Source organism: Ovis aries, chromosome 14 (assembly GCF_016772045.2).
Source record: "Ovis aries strain OAR_USU_Benz2616 breed Rambouillet chromosome 14, ARS-UI_Ramb_v3.0, whole genome shotgun sequence".
Lineage (NCBI taxonomy): Eukaryota > Metazoa > Chordata > Mammalia > Artiodactyla > Bovidae > Ovis > Ovis aries.
The window spans coordinates 25,777,217-25,787,656 of record NC_056067.1 but is presented as its reverse complement, the minus strand read 5'-3'; the positions used below and the strand labels follow the sequence as shown (position 1 = coordinate 25,787,656).

The 10,440-nt window shown below is 43.3% G+C and overlaps 1 pseudogene; it reads left to right on the top strand.

Annotated features, from left to right (window-relative positions):
* The first annotated feature begins 10,054 nt into the window (after positions 1 to 10,054).
* On the top strand, positions 10,055 to 10,155 carry LOC114118168 (U6 spliceosomal RNA; annotated as a pseudogene).
* The last annotated feature ends 285 nt before the right edge of the window (positions 10,156 to 10,440 follow it).

Below are 10,440 nucleotides of genomic sequence, written 5' to 3'. Positions count from 1 at the left end.
GCTGGTCTGCCCAGACAGAAGCAATCGACAAAGTCTGCGGATTTGGTTCTGCGCGACCCAGAGGAAGAGGAGTAGTACTTGGCTCCGCCCAAAGTGTTTTTTTTCAGGAGTGTAGCCTGGTGTGAGAACTTTAAATAAAACTGGAGATTGCTTTGAAGCTGCAAAATGCATTTGCACTAGATCGTGGTCCTTTAAATGTTTATATGAAATTTAAAACATTTTGCAACACACTTGGGGGCTTCATTGCACCCTCCCTCTCTGACCTGATCCAGTCTGAATTTACATTTTGTCAGTCTCTGTGAATCTTTGTTAATGCTGGTGCTTGAAAGAAACATGAAACAGAGCAGAACTCTAGCACTAGCCCCAGATAATTATTACGGACTATTTGTAGTATTTTGGAGTGGGTATAGATTACAGTGGGAGGGAAGGTCCTGAGGGTACTTAAGAACCTCCCAGTTCGTCTTATTTGCTATCTCTTTTTATGGCTCTCATTTTAAATCCTTAAAAGAGGAAATCTGATCGGCCCAATTCATCTCTTTCAGGCAGGTCACACTGGTCACAGGTGACCAGCCTCTCTATAGAGTGGTTGCCTGTGACCAGGGCCATTACTGCTCCGGGGGAGAGGGACAGGGAGGGGTCATGTTACATGGTACCAGACTTGGGGTGTCAGTCAGGGCTCTGGGTGGTGGCAGAGTGTTTAGAGAGGCACTACAGAACTTATTCATAAAGGACATTTTCTGGGGCAACTAGAGCTATGAACAGAGGGTTCATGGGAAAGGAATGTGTATTACTCATGTTTTTTATTTTACACTTTACGATGCTTTGACATTTTAGGGCCTTGTAGCCCTGGGAAGAACTGTTCATTTGAGGGTGAGCTAATTCCGGGAGTAATAAACAACTTGCCTTCCATGGACAAAGCAACTGATCCAAAGCCCATATCCCAACCACTTCCTTTATCTAACTCCCACATACCAAGCCAATATTTCCCCTTCCCTAAATCACCCCAGGGCCAAGTACTGGACAATTAGAGACCAACCTGATTCCAACTACTCAATCCTAAGTTTGCTCAAACTTATCTATTCTACCTCACCTATTTCTTCCCACAGAAACCCCCCTAAACTCTGGGCCATCTTCTCCCCTCCCTCCTTCAGCCTCCTGACTGAACCAGTGCTTCCCCAGGTGGCCCTGCATGGCTTGATGTATGCCCCTTTCTCTTGGGAACTGTGAGTAATGAAACTTCTTTCAGTGGCATTGACCACTCTGTGCAATCATTCAGTGACCAATGGAAGTTAAACCCTGAGCATCACCCAAACAAGAGGCAGTGGGGGAGTGGACTGAATAATGGAAAGCCTTGGGTGCTATTCTAAGAGGTTTAGGCTATTCCATAGGAAACAGGAGAAAAAGTAAGGCTTTTGAGCAAGTAAGGACATATATTTGGGCTTTAAAAAGCATATCCTGGCAGTGAAGAAGGGAGAGGTCAGAGGCAGGGAAGCTGTGTTGGATATCACAGTGGTAAAGAATTCGCCTGCCAATGCAGGAGACGTGGGTTCTATCCCAGGCCGGGCTACAGTCCATGGGGCTGCAAAGAGTCAGACACAACGGAGCATACACACATACAGGGCAGTACCTGGCAAGTAGTTGGATACAGGAATGAAAGGACAGAGATGGTCAGAGATAATCCAGGTTTCTAACTTGGTCAGCTAGGTGGATGGAGGTGACACTGATAGCTGTACAGAGCACAGGCAGTTTAAGGCAAAATATGAGTTCGAGTTTGCACTTATGGAGTCCAGAAGCTGCTGAACAGGCAGGTCCACAGTCCAGTGGAAAAATCCGCCTTGAACTTTTAGTTGTCTGTTCAGTATTTGGTGATAGTTATTTAAGAGCCTTTTTCTTTACTTTTTTTTTTTTTGGTCCGCACCACACAGCTTGAGGGATCTTAGCTCTCCTACCAAGGATTGAACTCATGCCCTTGGCAGTGGAAGCACAGAGCCCTAATCACTGGACCACCAGTGTTATCTATTTTGTGGTAGTTATATAAGAATCTTTTTTAAAAAATCATATCTTAAATGTTCAGTTTGCTCACTATCGAATACCAAAATAAAGAGTTACTAGCCAAAACTTTTAATTTCTCTGGTGAAATGGTTGTAGGACACTGGATACAGTTTGGGGTAGAAATATAAGTTAATTTGTCTAATTGAAGGCATGGCAGGTTATTTGCTGACAAAGATAGCAAGCTATTTTTCACATTGAAACAGTTGAGATGGATGCTTAATGATCTATCAGTGCCAAAGAAAGGGATTACTTTTGTGAAGAGACCAGAATATTGGCTCTAAACTCAAATACCACAGTTATTTTGATCCTAAAGTAATAGGCCAGTGTTTAAAATAAAATCAGAATATCTTGTTTTCTTATTTAATGTCACGGCTCATCAGGAAACTGTTATTCATTGTTTGTATGTTTTTTCTCCATTTAGTCTGTTTTCTCCTTGAACTAATAAGTGAATAAGTCACAAAAAGTGAAATGAGTGCAAGTTTGAACTTATGATGCTAAACAGTTGCATTAATTCTTTGACAAAAGTGGCACCAAGTTTTATCAAGTATAGATCTGTTTATAGCCTAAATTTTAAGAGCCAGGCTTCCCTTGTGGCTCAGCTGGTAAAGAATCCGCCTGCAATGTGGAAAACCTGGGTTTGATCCATGGGTTGGAAAGATCCCCTGGAGAAGGGCTAGGCTACCCACTCCAGTATCTGGCCTGGAGAATTCCATGGACTATATAGTCCATGGGGTCGAAAAGAGCTGGACACGACTAAATGACTTTCACTTTCACTTTTAAGAGCCAGCAATGCTTCTCTTCTCTAAGAAAGCTTCTGTTTCTTAGTACCAGTCTATGTACCAGAATTACATCAAACAGAGTTTCAGTATACCTATAATATTCAAAGTATAATCAGTATATTTACAATATATGGAATTTCAGTCTTCTGAAAAGTATCTGCTGAATCCCTGAAAAGCAGAGTAATTTTTCTACTGTAATCATTTCAAGATTGGAGAATTGTAGAACTGGATTGTAGAACTGTATGACATACACAGACTCTAAAAAAAATTTTTATTTTTGATATGGACCATTTTAAAGTCTTTACTGAATTTGTTACAATATTGCTTCTGGTTTGGTTTTTAGTTTATGATTTTTTTTTTTTTTTTTTTTGGCTGAGAGTTGTAGGAGATCAGCCCCGGGATTTCTTTGGAAGGAATGACACTAAAGCTGAAACTCCAGTACTTTGGCCACCTCATGCGAAGAGTTGACTCATTGGAAAAGACTCTGATGCCGGGAGGGATTGGGGGCAGGAGGAGAAGGGGATGACAGAAGATGAGATGGCTGGATGGCATCACTGACTCGATGGACGTGAATCTGAGTGAACTCCGGGAGTTGGTGATGGACAGGGAGGCCTGGCATGCTGCGATTCATGGGGTCGCAAAGAGTCGGACATGACTGAGCGACTGAACTGAACTGAACTGAACTGTATGGGATCTTACCTCCCTAACCAGGGATCAAACCTGCATGCTCTGCTTTGGAAGTGAAGTCCTAACCACTGGGATGCCAGGGAAATCCCTACACAGATTGTAGATAAAGCAAAACAATGTGCAGCTTTAATTTTTTTTAAATACCAGTACTTTCTTTTTTGTATTTCTTTTTAGACTCTTTGGTGGTGGTTTTTTTTTTTTTTTTTTCTGAATACCAGTGCTTTCTAAATTTCTTCCTTTGAGTTGGGGAGGCTGTGGTGCAAGTAATAGTAATTGGCGGCAGTGGGTTGGAGAGGACCTACAGGGGGTGGGTTAAGGAAGCCATCCTTCCAGCTGATTGCTTAGCCAGTACTTACACCCTGTTACTGGTCCATCACTGAATGCTGCCTCTGCCTTCACAATATTTCTAGAATCTGATGATTGCTTATCACTCTGGTCCAGGCCATCATCATCTCTTGCCTAGATTGTTCCATAGCTTCCTATCTAGTCTTGCTTCTGCAATGGCTTCCTTACTGTTCCTTGAAACCCTAGGCACACTCATTCATTCCTCAGGGCTTTGCTCTGTCTGTTCCTTGTCCCTAGATCGCCTTTCTCTCATATTTCCACATGGCTGGTCCCATTCAGAGTTTCCTCCAAAGTCACCTTGAATAAATGCAGCTCTAGCCAAGTAACCAAGGCCTTCCCTAGCCAGCCTACTTACAATTTTAAACCTCCTCCACAGACACCCAGTATCCCCTCCCTTTCCCCCCGAGCACTGACCACTCAATAACATCTTGCATATTTTACTTATTTACCTTGCTCACTGTCACCCGTACTAGAACCTTAGATCAGTGAGGGCAGGGATTCTTTCTGGTGTATATTTCACTGGTATATCCCTGCTGCTCAGTGCATGGTGTGCTGTGTGCTGTGCTTAGTTGCTCAGTCATGTCTGACTCTTTGCGACCCCATGGACTGTAGTGCACCAGGCTCCTCTGTCCATGGGATTCTCCAGGCAAGAATACTGCAGTGGGTTGCCATGCCCTCCTCCAGGGGATCTTCCCGACCCAGGGATTGAACCCAGGTCTCCCGCATTGCAGGCAGATTCTTTACCATCTCAGCCACCAGGGTAGGCACTTCCTAAATATTTATTGCTATATATATATATAAACATATATTTGTATATCAATATATATTATCTACATATAAATAAACTTTATTTATAGTAGTGATATTATTTTCCCCAACCTCTGGGATCTAATGTCTGATGACCTGAGGCAGAGCTGATGTAATAATAATAGAAATAAAGTGCACAATAAATGTAACGCGCTTGAATCATCCCGAAACCATCCCCACTTCCCATCTCCCCGACCCTCCTCCCCCGAGTCCATGGAAAAGTTGTCTTCCACAAAACTGGTCCCTGGTGCCAGAAAGATTGGGGGGCTGCTGCTTTAAAACATGAGATGAAAATAATGAATCAGTTTTAAATAAAGAGTAGTACAAGTGCAGATATCACAGCAGTCATAGAGGGCAGCTGTGAAACATTGGAAACACTGGCTTTAAGTGGTTAAATATAGTTTGCCGATGTACTGGTTCAGCCACATCTAACTTTCTACATCCATGAGCTCCAGTCATTCCAGTGCCACAGTGGAAGCTCATTGACAAGGTTTTGCTCACTTATTAATACACTTGTTAAAGTTGGGTGAATGCTTAGGTAGAGAGCAGACAAGGTTTAGGGAGCTCCCTGATGGTCCAGTGGCTAAGATTCGGAGCTCCTGTTGCAGGGGGTGTGGGTTGGATCCCTGGTCAGGGACCTAGATCTCACCTGCTGAAACTAAGACCTGGAGCAGCCAAATACATTAAATAAATGCTATTTTTTTTTAATGTAGAGAAGATTTAAAATGGCTTGGCATAGTTTCCTACCTATGAGACATGCCTAGTAGCCATTAATGCTCAGTTGGTGTATAACTCTGGGATCCAACAGGCCTGGGTAGAGTCCAACTTCTAACACTTTAACTGGCTCTGGACCTTGGGTGAGTTATTTACCAGAAGCTTAGCTTCTGCATCTGTAAAATGGGGATGATATATATGATAGTAACTGGAATGAATGAGCCAGTCTTCAAAGAGCACTTAGTTCAGGGCCTGGACTATAGTAAGGGTTCAATAACTATCCTCCTTATCATCATTATTCATACACATTTATTCACTGCTGTAACCTCAGCATCCCAAATGATACTTGGTACATAGCAAGCACTCAATAAAATTTGTTAAGTAACTGTCATCGCTCATGATTGTCATCCTTGATCAAAGCTTGACTACACTTGCTCCCTGCGCCCCCCATTCAAGTTTCTAAAATGTACTTGAAAATGATAAATGATTATTCTTCAAATTTCCCCTGCAAACATTGCTAGAATTTAGCTCTTGTGAGTTCAAATTCTTAAACTTTTTTAATTTCTAAATTACAGTACTATGTTTGAAACTTTATTATATAAGGTTAATGGATTTAAATCACTGGAGTTCATTTTTACATAATTTAAATGTTCTCTTGGTTGAGCTGTTTCTTGAGCACTGCTTCAAAACGCCTTCAATGAGATCAAAATAAATTGATGGGCATAATGCGACCTTATGTGTGGGTAGCTCCAATTTTAGATTCTTCCCACCATCTTCAGCAGAAATCGTAAATCTATCTTATATATTCAGAGACTTTGTCTCTGTGTATGTCACCCTCTTAACTTGGCAAAGGAGCAGACATCACATCATTCTAATAGAGGTAACTCATTTAGTCCAACTTTTCTTGTTCTGTGTTCCCAGCTCCACAAAAATACCCTTTTCTCCCATTCCTTTCTATTTATCTTTTTCTGGTAATTTATTATGTAATTTAATTCATGATCTGAGAGCCAGAGTTTTTCTCAGTCCGAAGGTAGTGGAGTGGTAAGCAAATCTATTAGTATGAGGGGAATATAGGAGAAGTACGGCTGTCATTTATTCACTAAGAGGTTCAGATGTCAGACTTCCCTGTGGTCCAGTAGTTAAGAGTCCACCTGCCAAAGCAGGGCACGCGGATTCAACCCTTGGTCTGGGGAGATCCCACATACCTCCAGGCAACTAAGGCAGTGTGCTGCAGCTATTCAAGTTGGCATGTCCTGGAGCCGTGCTTCACAAGAGAAGCCACCTCAATGAGAAGCCTGTACACGCAACTAAGAGTAGCCCTGCTCACCACAACTAGAGAAAGCCTGTGCACAGCAACAAAGGCCCAATACAACCCTAAATAAATAAATATTTTTTTTAAAAGATGTTCAGATGCCTATTAGATGCCCTGGGGCTGCCGACAAGACTGCATAGACTGATATGAAATGTTCTGGGCTGTTAAGGAGGATGGTGCCTAGTGGAGAAAATAGTAACATAGGTGATAAAAGTGATAGAAAAAGTGAAAAGTGTTAGTCATCCAGTTGTGTCTGACTCTTAGTGACCCTATGGACTGTAGCCCACCAGGTTCCTCTGTTCATAGGATTCTCCAGGCAAGAATACTGGAGTGGGTTGCCATCTCCAGGGGATCTTCCTGACCCGGGGATCTTCCTGTCCCGGGGATCAAACCCGGCTCTCCTGCCTTGCAGGGAATTCTTCACTGTCTGAGCTAGCAGGGAAGACCAACAGAGCCCTGTACAAAATGTAGAAGTTCAGAAGGACTGGGGGGATTCTGACCTGGGCAGAAGAGGGGTTTACAAAGGTTTTACAGAGGAAGGGGTATCAGAAGGGGGCCTTCAAGAGTGAGTAAGACTTTTCCAGCAGGCACACAAGTGCAAGGAGAGGTCAGCCCAGACCCAAGGATCAACTTTTAGTGAAGATGTGGATTAGGAGGGCAGGAATAGAGACACAGATGTAGAGAACAGACTCGTGGGAAGGAGCGGGAAAAGGAGAGGGTGGGACAGATTGTGAGAATAGCATTGACATGTATATGCTACCATGTGTAAAATGGACAGCTAGTGAGAAGCTGCTGTATAATACAGGGAGCTCAGCTCAGTGCTCTGTGATGACCTAGAGGAGGAGAGGGAAGGCTCAAGAGGGAGGGATATGTGTATACCTATGGCTGATTCACACTGTTGAGCAGCAGAAACACAACACTGTAAATCGATTATACTCCAATTTTAAAAAAAGAAAGAAAAAGATGTGGGACTGTGGAAGTTCAGGACCAAACTTCTCTTCTTCCAAACTTGTCCCTCCTTTTGCCTTGCATGTCCTGGTTAATGGCTCTGCCGTCTGCCTGATGACCTGTATCTTCATATGACAAGTAACAGGAAAATCCAGTTCAAACTGGCTTAAGTAACAAGGGATTCTAGACTCCAAAACTGGAGTCTAAGAGTTCATGGTTGATTGGTCCAACAGCCCAAGGATGTCACTAAGAATCTAATCGTTGCTTTGCTCTGTACATAGCTACATCCAGTTATGGATCATTCCCCTGGGGTCACAAAATGTTTGCAATTAAGTCTGGTCTGCAAGGTCTTTATTTTTGTCCAAAACAAGGAGATCACTGGGTTTCAATAGAGAATTCTGACATTCATCCTCACTGGCAGGTTTAGATCACATACCCCTGAACCCCAAACTACTGTGAGAGCAATGGAGTAAGCTAATTAGTGTAAGCCAGTCAAGGCCCTGGAGAAGGAAATGGCAGTATTCTTGCCTAGGAAATGCCATGGACAGAGGAGACTGGCGGGCTACAGTCCACGGAGTCACAAAGAGTCAGACACAGCTGAGCATTCATGCAGGTGCTCATGGCCCACCTTTAAAGCTGGAAGGGGGTCAGTCTCCTTAAAGCACATGGGCTGCACAACAGACGAGACTGAAGGCCAACTTCTCCATGATAATCTAGACAGTTTTAGGGAAGGGGAGCTGAGGAGTAGAACAAATACCTACCGCAGTCACTGCCCAATCCAGGACGCTGGGAAGAATTCAGTATTACTTCTCCTCTCACATCCCTATATCCAACCTTTCAGTAGATTCTCCTGAGTCTATCTTTTTTCATTCTTTTGTCTATAAAGTTGCCTTTATTCAATCCCTCATCACTTCTCACCTGTACTCTCAAAATGCTTCCTGACCAGGTTTCCTCCGCCTCTTCTCTCTCCTTCTTTCAAAGTTCCTTTGCACTACTGTCACAGTGATCTTTCTAACCCAGAGATCTGATCCTGTTGATCCTGTTACTCCCCTGATCACAATCCAAACAGCTTCCCATTGGTTATGGAGTAAGTTCTTTAAAAAAAAAAATTATTTGGCTATGCCAGGTCTTAGTTGCGGCACACAGGATCTTTTGTTTCTTCAGCCTCGGCTTGCAGTATCTTTAGTTGTGGCGTGTGAGATCTAGTTCCCTGACCAGGGATTGAACCTGGCTCCCTGCATGGGGATCGAGGAGTGTTAGCCATTGGACTACCAGATAAGTCCCTCAGTTATAGAATAAATTCTAAACTCCTTGCTCCGTCATACATGTCTCCCATGATCTGCATATTAGCTTGCTAAGACAACCACAACAGAATTCCACAGACTGAGTGGCTTAAACAACAGAAAAGTTCTCACTGTACTGGAGGCTGAAAGTCCAAGATCAAGGTGTCAGCGGGGGTGGTTTCTCCTGAGGCCTCTCTCCTTGGTTGCAGATGATGTTATCATATAGCCTTTCCTCTATGCACTGGTGTTTCTTTCTTATAAGGACACTGGCCATACTGGATTAGGGTCTCTTCCCCCAGGTGGCACCATTGGTAAAGAACCTGCCTGCCCGTGCAGGAGGCATAAGAGATGTGGGTTTGATCCCCAGATCGGGAAGATCCTCTGGAAAAGGAAATGGCAACCCACTCCAGTGTTCTTGCCTGGAAAATCCCACGGGCAGAGGAGCCTGGTGGGTTCCTCATGTCCAACTCTTTTCGACCCCATGGACTGTAGCCCACCACGCTCCTCTGTCCATAGGATTTTCCAGGCAAGAATACTGGAGTGGGTTGCATTTCTTTTTCCATGGGATCTTCCTGACCCGGGGATCGAACCCACATCTTGTGTCTCCGGCATTGCAGGTAGATTCTTTACCTCTGAGCCACCTGGAAAGCCTAATTTGATTAATACCAGGCAGTAATAAGCTGGTTTCCATTTCCATCTGCAGCTAATTTCTCATTGTTACCCAATGATACAGTTTCCAAGAGTGAAGATTAGCTGGGGATGGCTGATTGAACACAGCCATACACACCACCCTTCCTATTTCCTGCCTCACATGTTCTTAAGGATCCCTGCTGTATTTCATGTCTCTACATGAAACCCATAAAAACATAGGAAAGCAATAAAGAGTGCCACCAGAAGAGCAGATTATACATGAATTCCTATGAGATAGAAAGCAGATGGGATCAGATTGATAGAAAAACTGGAGCAAAGAAAAACACAGCTTAAACATGGATAGGAAAAAAAAAAACTACTACCAAAGAAACTAGAACATTTGGGGAATATTCTAAGCTCAGTCAACAGACACCTGGAACCGGAGGAGGTGCTGGGGTAAGAGATGGGACATCTGTATGCATGAAACCCAGATCAGCGCTTGCTTCCATAGCACAGAGTAGAACTGGAAGAATATCAGAAACATTAGCATGGCCCCTGCACAAGGATAAAGTGAACCTGTGAAGCATTACATATTTTTTTATAGTATCACCCCACAGATTACAGGCTAATCACAAAGACAATGTATTTTTACAAAGGAAAGAGCTGATGGTCACCACCCTACACAAGTGATCAAACCTAACGCACTACTGATGGGGTAATCTGATAGCATGTGTCGACAGATGTCATGCAGCATAGTGTATGCCGAATCCCCTGTGAAGTGTTCTTGCCAAAACAGTTAACCTGAATCCAATCAAGCCTCTAGATTCAACCTTACAAGAAATATGGAAGTGAGTGAGGTGGGTTTGAGAAAAAGCAAAATGAC